The sequence below is a fragment of the Misgurnus anguillicaudatus genome, unplaced genomic scaffold (genome assembly GCF_027580225.2).
Source record: "Misgurnus anguillicaudatus unplaced genomic scaffold, ASM2758022v2 HiC_scaffold_33, whole genome shotgun sequence".
Taxonomy (NCBI): domain Eukaryota; kingdom Metazoa; phylum Chordata; class Actinopteri; order Cypriniformes; family Cobitidae; genus Misgurnus; species Misgurnus anguillicaudatus.
Window position 1 is genome coordinate 5,434,376 of NW_027395283.1, and position 9,729 is coordinate 5,444,104.

The window sequence follows — 9,729 nt, forward strand, 5'->3', positions numbered from 1 at the left end:
GAGGAACATTACATGAAGAGATGGAGGTTAGAGATTTGTGGACAAACTTTGTAGTTTTGCATCATTCACATAAAGTCTCTGTTCTCTACAGGTTGAGGAGGTGTAATATCAAAGATGAAGGTTGTGTTGCTCTGACTTCAGCTCTGAGATCAAACCCATCACACCTGAGAGAACTGGATCTGTCTTTTAATAATCTCACATATTCAGGAGTGAAGCTGATCTCTGATCTAAAAGATAATCCACATTATAAACTAAAGACAGTATGGTGAGTAGAGCTCATTTAAATAAATGTTTAAAGTAAACTCATGCAGTTTCATTTAAATCCTAGAATATAAATATTAGAAATAAATGTAAATTGATCTGCTGCTGTTATAGGCTGTGTATCCTTTAAACCCAACAAACAGAAAATATGAAGTGTACATGAACAACACTTGATGCTTTGTCAGATCAACACAATAAGAATTCAATCCAATGTCTGAGTCTGTTTACTAACTGTGATGTTGAGTTTGTTCACTCCAGGATTTAATACTGTGATCTTACTCTTCTTACACATTATATATGATGTTTGTTAATGAGGTTTGTTTGATAGGCCGACACCTCTATAGTTATGCACACTTGACTAGATGTTCATCTTAAACTCTTTTTATAACAAGTTTTTATTTCATGTTTTAAGCATTATTTATCAAATCATCTGAATACAGACTGAAATAACAACACAAACACAATATATACACAACAGATAAACAGAAAGTACAGATGATAAATGATACAGATGAAGATTAGGAAAAAGAAGAGAAAGTTAACTCTTAAAATCTGATGGACACTTCACACAACTCTCTGTCGAGCTTTGACATTGATGCTGTTTCTCTTTATTTACACGACTGTCAACCTCCAGGACTTTTAAAATAAAGCATCACCTTCATTTTCTTACTGTTTGTGTGTGAACTCATAAAACTGTCAGTGTGTCATTATATTATACTACATACATATCAATACATTCATCTCTTACATTGACATCAAATATTCAGAGGAAATAGATGAAATGTGTTTTTGTATTGTTGTAGCTCATGTGTATGTGATAAACAGATTGTTGACATGTTTATTTTGTTGAAGATTTCATTTCTATCACTGACTGACAGCACTAATAGTTTGTTTTTCTATCTCTTCATCTGACACTGATGATGATCTCATATCTGATTGACTTTCTCTTTCATTTTTATTTAGGACTCATAATCAGAGACTGTAAAGATGTCTGTCTGATCTTCAGTATGATCTGATGGTGAATAAGAAGACACAATAGTGACATCACTTCCTCTTAACCGTATGAGTTGATTATTCAGTACAGGATCTGATCTGTGACTTTATCCAAATCTGACTATTTAAATTTTGAATTTTGACTATTTTTTATTGAAGTTTATCAATGTCTTACTGAAATAGACAAAGACAGATGAAAGCAGATGTTGCTCTTTCAGTATTGATGAGGTCTTTCCAGATGTGAAAGCTGCTCATTTAGACACTAATCCTCCTCCATACCAACAGAAATGAAGACTTTTGATGTGAGCACTGATAACAAAGACCTACTACAAATAAAACAAACATAAATCTATGCTAACTATAGTTAAGTCATGCTTGATTTTCTTAAGGACGATTCATCTCATGTGCATTACATCTCATGGTGCTTTCATTCTTCACTCATTCATGTCAGTACAGTCTGCACACCAGCGACATCTCGTGGACTTTGATTGTATTGCATCAAATGAGTCATTCTGGACCAAACCCGAACTCAAAAGTAATATTTAATACATTTATAAACTGATGATTTTACCCCTGATGATGTAAAACATTTCTGTTAGTGTTGATGTAAAACTAAGAGTAAACACAACGTGTCAGAATTTATGTGTGAAACAGGTCGAGTCATTCACTGTCTCTCTTTCATCTTTCTCTGAATCTCTCTCTCTCTCTGTGACATGAAATAAACATATTCAATAATCTAAACTTTACTGATATTAATTGTGCAGACATCAGTTGTATGTCGCTTACTGATAACTGTAAAGATGAAATGAGCGTAATTTACAGTTTTAATACAGTGACATAAAGTTTAATAAAATGATAAACTTGACATTTCAGCTTTGGTCTATCGCTGTTGATTATCTGTCAGACGCTTTCTGAACGGTAGAGTCAAACTGCACCATCTAGTGGACAAACATAAACTTTATAATAAATTTACAATAAAACACAACACATTCTATGCCTAATTCAAAATAAATTTAAAAACAAAACAGTAAATTCATACTCAGTGAACAGTGAATAACCGAAAACTAAACACAAATAGATGATGAACCTGAACAAAGGAGAAATCCTGTCAGAGAGAGGTAAAGTTTAGGTTATTTAAGTGATTATGTTTGTAGTTTTCAAGGTGATGTAGCTGACATTGATTATTATTACAAACTTGTATGCAATGAACCTCAAACACACAAAGAAGCTGAAACATCAGAGAAGACAGATGAGTGAGTTAAGATTATAGATGAAGAGATGAAGTCTATAAAGTGTTAACGTTTACTCTGACCAGTCTACATGAAGATAAAGAATTAGTGAGTGTGTCTACACTATTAAGAAAAACAGTGATGAACAGATAAATACAAAGCACGATATGATGTCAAAGGTTAAAGTCAAGAGAGAGATGTGAACCATGACGAGACTTTTACTACAACTGCCAGTTCTACGAGATACTGAAACAGAAAACAGTTCAGGAAAATATGATTGTTCATCAAATGGATGTAAAGACAGAATATTTACATGAACCAATAAAATGACATTTATATGAAACAACCAGAGGATTACGAGATAAAATCTCAAAGTAATACAAAACTGATGTGTATAAACTGAAAAAAATCACTGTATGGACAGCTGATATAATTGATAGAAGTACTACAAGTTACTGCATTAACATGAACAAAAATGATCCTCATGAAGACTAAAAGACAGCCTACTGTTACACTGTCCACATGTGAAGCTGAGTTTATGACATTAACTGTGACTGTACACGAGTGTTAGAAAACATTGATGGACTGAAATATCAATCTAGACTTTATGAAGACAATCAGGGTGTCATAGCATCAGCAAAAAATCCTGTAAACATGTGGACATTAAATGTCATTTTGTGAGGTCTGTGATAAAGGAGGACAGAATTAGTCTGAGATACTGTCCAACTGATGATATGATTGAAGATATACTAACAAAACCAGCAACAAACATCATGACATTTAACTCATTTATGTTTGCTGTATGAATTTTCTTCTGTTGAAATGATCAAATAGAAATGTGGGTGTTAAGATTTATAAGTATTGTGCTCTCATTTATATTTGATTTGTTTAACTTTTATTTTTTGTGAGCCACCCAATCACATTGCAGAGTGTATGTCATGTGACCTAATCAGTGACTGAATGAATTTTCATTTTCATGATGGTAGTTTGTGAAGTTGTTACAGGATAAATTTCCAACCATTTGGAATGAGAATCTACCAAAATCTTTCTCAAGGGTCCTGTATAATCCACATGTGTGACCATCAGACATCAGATGATCACAGCCAGAACGCTCGTGTCGATGGTGCCGGCCGGTGATCAGACCCACACTCTGTGTCTGAGCTGTGATACGAGACAGAGCTGTGATCAGACCTCATATCTGATCATGTGACAGTCTTTGTGTCTGTAATGTCTCTCCTTACACACTTACGTGCTACAACCTGCAGGTTAAGGACACAGGTGCTCTTTCCTATGATGTTTGACGCAGTGCACTGATACAGGCCGGATGTGCTGGTGCTGATGTTTCTCAGTGTCCCTGCATCTGATCTGAGAACAGCACCATCAGTTATCTTATACATTTCATTCATTTGCACATTCAACACACACTTTAGATTTCAGTGGAGAAAATAAAGAAACTGTGAATAATGTTTCTATTGTCTATGACACACTGCAGAATAACTGTAATAACACAAATGTCCTGTAGGTGGCAGTGGAGGCGGAGTTTTCTTTACATCTTTTAATGTATAAAGTCTGATAATTATCTTGATATTTTGTCTTTTTATTCAATGAAATGTTTATGTACGCACAATTATATTTTATCTACAATTAATCTTTTAAACTAAAAGTGTGTGTTTTTTTAAGACCTCGCTGTGTTTATTAAATCAAACACTTGATAAAGTTCACACTATGATAAATACATGAATGTAAATGTAGTTCACACAAATAATAAAATATCACTTAGTCTACATTATATTAAACCCATATGACTTTATTAGGTTTACATTAGTTCAACAAAAGAGGAGTAATTTTGATTTGAGTTTAATTCTTGTTAATGCTGATGTGCTCTTTGTTTCATGCAGTGAATGTAAACATATTGACTCACATTAATGATTAAGTCTCGTTTATAAATTAAATCTGTTAAATTATTTGTAATCAGATGTTTAATGTTTGTTTACTGTCAGCAGAGGGAGAAACACCTCAAACACTTCCTTATACAATAGTGACGTCACAGATGAAAGTGAAAGTAAATTGTTTCGTGTTTATCTTCCGCCATTTTAAACAGGTAGAGTTGATTTCTTAACATATCGATGATCAAATTGATTAATATAACACGTATAAATAGCTTTACAGGTATTTTTGTGTGTGTAGTTGATGTAAAAGTTGTAGTATTTTGAGAAAGTGAATCCAGTTTGATTGTGATGACAGCGAGTGTTCAGGGGTGTATTCCAGAAAGCAGGGTAAATTTACCATCAGATTAACCCTGAACTTTGGGTTGATCAACCCCAAACTTGCTTACTCTGGGTATGTCGGTTCCAAAACACAGTTTTTGGGCTCTATCTTACACCCGGCGCAATGCAGCGCAATGCGCGACGCAAGTGTTTTTCGCTAGTTTCCACCCTAATTTTCACGTTTAGCGCCGCGTTGTTTAAATAGCAAATGCATTTGCGCCCCCTTTTGCGCCCATGGGCGTTCTGGTCTGAAAATGAGGTGTGTTCAGGCGCATTGTTGGCGCGTTGCTATTTTGAGGCAACTAAAATAGACTACGCCATTGACCAACAAAAACCTGGTCTAAAGTCTAAAGTCAATGGCGCAATATGTTTTATGTTATTTAAAGAGCGCATTAGTAAAATGCGCCTATAAACGGGAGGACAACGCGGGTTTGCTTATCACAAAGTACATGAATGCGCAGCAGCACAAAAAATGCTTTTAAATATGAAAGATTGAAGGATTGAATGTAAAAGATTATTATTGAGTCTCTTTGACATATTTATAAATGAGGACTAATTATGAGACGTTAGAAGGCGCAAAGAGCTGCTTTACCTGCAGCCTGGTAAGTAAATAAATGCTTTGCTTTGAACAAATGCGTCTGTTTTTAAATGTTTTTTTTTTAATGCTACCTCACGGATTTATTGTATATGATGTACCTGTGGATATGGTGAGATGAGAAACATTTGTAAGTAATGCTTAAAAAAACTCTTTGCTAAAAAAAACGCTGTCCAAAGTGCTGAAACGTGAGGAGAGCCGTTTGTAATTTCTTTATCTCCTGTTTGTTACAAATAAAGTATTTTTAGAGTACAAACCTTATCTTACATACTTGTAAATTATGTTTTGATGATATTGGATAGCCATACATTTAAAGCAATTACAAGCCTGCTTTTTACTTCCATGACTAAAAGAAAACGGGTTTTAAAGGTTTTAATAAAAAAAAAAAACAATTTCAATACAAGTGAAAAACAACACAATTATTTAACATTAATCTTAAACTGGGGATCTTCTAGCTCCGCTTAGTTTTTCAGTTTACAAAGTCCGTCATCTAAATAGGGATTAGACATAGCGCCAGCGCAACTTGCTTTTAAAGGGAATGAGAGCTGTGACTCTCATTGGTTTACTGCATGTTACGCCCAAAATACTCCCATTACAATAGGACTAACCCTTTTAGACCATGCGCTCGGCGCAAAAAATTTTTTTCCCGTCGTTAAATTAGCAAAAGTGGATTCGGACACGCCCATTTAGACGTTGCGCTGTGCGATTTAGACAATGCGCTTAGATCGTTAAAATAGGGCCCTAAGAGTTAGTTCAATCAACCCTCTTAAAGTAACCCAGAGTTAATGCGCGCTCACGGCAACAACATAAAGGCATTGTCAATGGATCACAGATTTCACGAGTCACAATGGAAACGTCAGAGAACTTAAAAGTTTTTAAATGAGAAATAACATTATAAACCAATACTTTCTGTCAAAATCAATGTTTTATAATCGGCTTAGAAGTGTGTGATTACAAAACAGATAAAATTAATTAATTAAATAATTAATACGAACCTATTTTACCCCATTTAAGTCCAATATTATATGTGTCTCAACGAACCTATTTTACCCCATTTAAGTCCAATATTATATGTGTCTCAACGAAAATACACATAATATTATTTAAATATTATTTAAAAGCCTGTAAAAATAATCATAGATTTTATATATGATTTTAAATATATTAATTATATCTAATTAGATATATCTAATTAGATATAATTAGACATAATTAAGATTATATTTTCTCTTACAAAAATTAACAATGGTTTTACTACAGTTAAAACAAAAAACATGGTAACAGTAAAACCATGGTAACCACAAAATAACCATGGTTCTGACAACAATGGTTTTCAAAAACCATAGTTAAACCATGGTTAGTGTAGTAAAACCATGGTTTTGCTGATCAAAGCCCCCCAAAAAAACATGGTTACCACAACTTTACACCAATAAAAACATGGTTAATTTTCGTAAAGGTTGTGGCACATCAAGTGCATAATCTGTCATAAGGCTTACAGTTTTTTTTAGATATGATTGTATTGTGTATGCATAAAATGCACTATGATTATATTCACTATATTGTACTTATTTCACTTCTGCTCCTTTGGGTGACCCTGTTTAGTTTTTGGACTTTCCATTGTATGACACTGTATCACCTTGGAACTTTAGATTAATCTCAAATTATCTAGTAAGTGAAAGATGAGGTTATTTATGAATTGACAAAATTGATACGGAATGTACTTTATTGTTAACATTAATTAACTGATGGAAATGTGTTTCATACATACACTGATATTTGGAGATATATTAATAATGAACATAATTAAATGTATTTAGTCCACACACAAATATGAATCAATTTTTATTAATAATGGACATAATTTAATGTGTAGTAATTAGTCCAATCACAAATATCAATCCATGTTATTAAAAAACTGTTTCTTTAAAGAAAAATCACAATTTTTTAAGAAAGCAATAAATATTTGCCACTGTAAATGTAATAAAATAAATGCTTTAACATTGTAATATTATGCAAAATATATGCTTCCACGCCCGCTGCACGCTCATCATATGTACACGCATGCGCAGACATCCTCCGGAGCCTCGTTTTATTAACTAAAATGAACTTATCCTGCAACATAATCTGCTCCGGAGCAGGTTATCTTCAGAGAGTCAGTTGCTGTGGTTACTTACATAACCCGAAAGTTACCTCAGTTTTTGGAACCGACAGCAGAGGTTATCCGCTTACTTACTCCTAAACTTACCCGGGTAAGTCACATAACCTGCTTTCTGGAATACACCCCAGGGGTGTATTCCAGAAAGCAGGGTTAATTTACCATCAGATTAACCCCGAACTCTGGGTTGATCAACCCCAAACTTGCTTACTCGGGGTATGTCGGTTCCAAAACACAGTTTAAGAGTTAGTTCAATCAACTCGCTGAAAGTAACCCAGAGTTAACGCGCGCTCACGGTAACAACATAAAGGCATTGTCAATGGATCGCAGATTTCACGAGTCACCATGGAAACGTCAGAGAACTTAAAAGTTTTTAAATGAGAAATAACATTATAAACCAATATTTTCTGGCAAAATCAACGTTTTATAATCGGCTTAGAAGTGCGTGATTACAAAACAGATAAAATTAATTAATTAAATAATTAATACGAACCTATTTTACCCCATTTAAGTCCAATATTATATGTGTCTCAAACGAAAATACACACAATATCATTTAAAATAATCTAAAACAATCTAAAATAATTAATATAGTAAAAATAATTATAGATTTTATATATGATTGTAAACATATGAATTATGAATATCTTTTCCCTTGTGAAAAGTAACAATGGTTTTACTACAGTAAAAAAACATGGTTACAGTAAAACCATGGTTCTGCTGATAGTAATCAATGCACCAAAAAAAAAAAAAACATGGTTACTACAACTATACACCAATAAACCATGGTTAATTTCACAAGGGTTGTGGCACATAAAGTGCAAATCTGTCATAAGGCTTATTTAAAGTTTTTTTTTTTTAGATATGATTGTATTGTTTAGGCATAAAATGCACTATGATAATATTCACTATATTGTACTTATTTTACTTCTGCTCCTTTGGGTGACCCTGTTTAGTTTTAGGACTTTCCTTGTATGACACTGTGTCACCATCTTTTTTAACATTTACTTATCTGATAAATGCACCCTCTTTTAATTGTAAAGCTTCCTTACAGTCCTTACATATTTTCAATAATTTTGTGTAATGCTTTTCAGTACACTACACTAAAAATGATCATTCATTTGCATTGGACGATTAGGATCTGCTGTGACAGAAGTGGAGAATAGAAATGTTACATTAGTGTCAATAGTAATAATGTTCTAATATATCCTGTATCATCTAATATAACCAAATATCTCAATTTCCCTTTGGCTCAAAAATGACAGCTCAGGAAAGCACAAAAGGCCCATTTTAAAGAAAAAAAGGTGATTTAGAAAAAGACCAACAATAGATCAAATGTAGAGAGGGGGCTACAGATCTGAAGTGCATGTTTAAGAAATAAATATGATACTATGGAATATATATTTATAATTTCATTTCATTGTGTACATGATTCTAACTGATATAATAGAAAATCTCTGACCACTATGCCATATCTGTGATTAAATGGTGTTTCACCAAATGAAGTCTGTGTTTCACCTGTGTCATTCTGTGGGTCAGTATTAAATCATGCCTGTGCTTCATGGGTGTCATTCTGTGGGTCAGGTTAGATGCACATGCCTATCAGAGACTGCAGGCAGGGGTAACTTCTGTCCCTCAGTAATTATTATTTTGATAGGCATCATGTGTTTCTATTTGTTACTGTAACATTGGCACATTGTCACTTAAGTAAAATATGTTAAGATTTCTGGCTCAATATTGACAATGTATTTGCACACACAATTTATTAGAACTTTAGATTCATTTCAAATTATCTAGTAAGTGAAAGATGAGGTTATTTATGAATTGACCAAATTTAAATAGAAATGTACTTGTTAACATAAATTAACTGATGGAAATGTGTTTCATACAGCTACTGAAATTTGGAGATATATTAATGATGAACATAATTAAATGTATAGTATTTAGTCCGAACACAAATATAAATAATTTTTTATCAATAATGAACATAATTAAATTTATAGTAATTAGTCCAATCACAAATAACAATCCATGTTATTAAAAAAAATGTTTCTTTAAAGAAAATATCGTAAATGTTTAAAGACGGCAATAAATATTCGCGACTGTAAATGTAATAAAATAAATGCTTTAATGTTGTTGTAATATTATGCAAAATATATGCTTCCACGCCCGCTGCACGCTCATCATAAGTACACGCATGCGCAGACATTCTCCGGAGCCCTTGTTTTT

The 9,729-nt window shown here is 33.1% G+C and overlaps 1 protein-coding gene and 1 long non-coding RNA gene across 2 annotated transcripts in view; both read left to right on the forward strand.

Annotated features, from left to right (window-relative positions):
- LOC129438991 (protein NLRC3-like) overlaps positions 1-9,729 on the forward strand; it is a 267,541-nt gene that overhangs the window by 154,419 nt on the left and 103,393 nt on the right. The window lies entirely within an intron of this gene.
- Positions 97-1,905, forward strand: LOC141363286 (uncharacterized). Its single transcript, XR_012368853.1, has 2 exons — positions 97-265; positions 1,225-1,905. It is a non-coding gene; the product is annotated as an uncharacterized lncRNA (long non-coding RNA).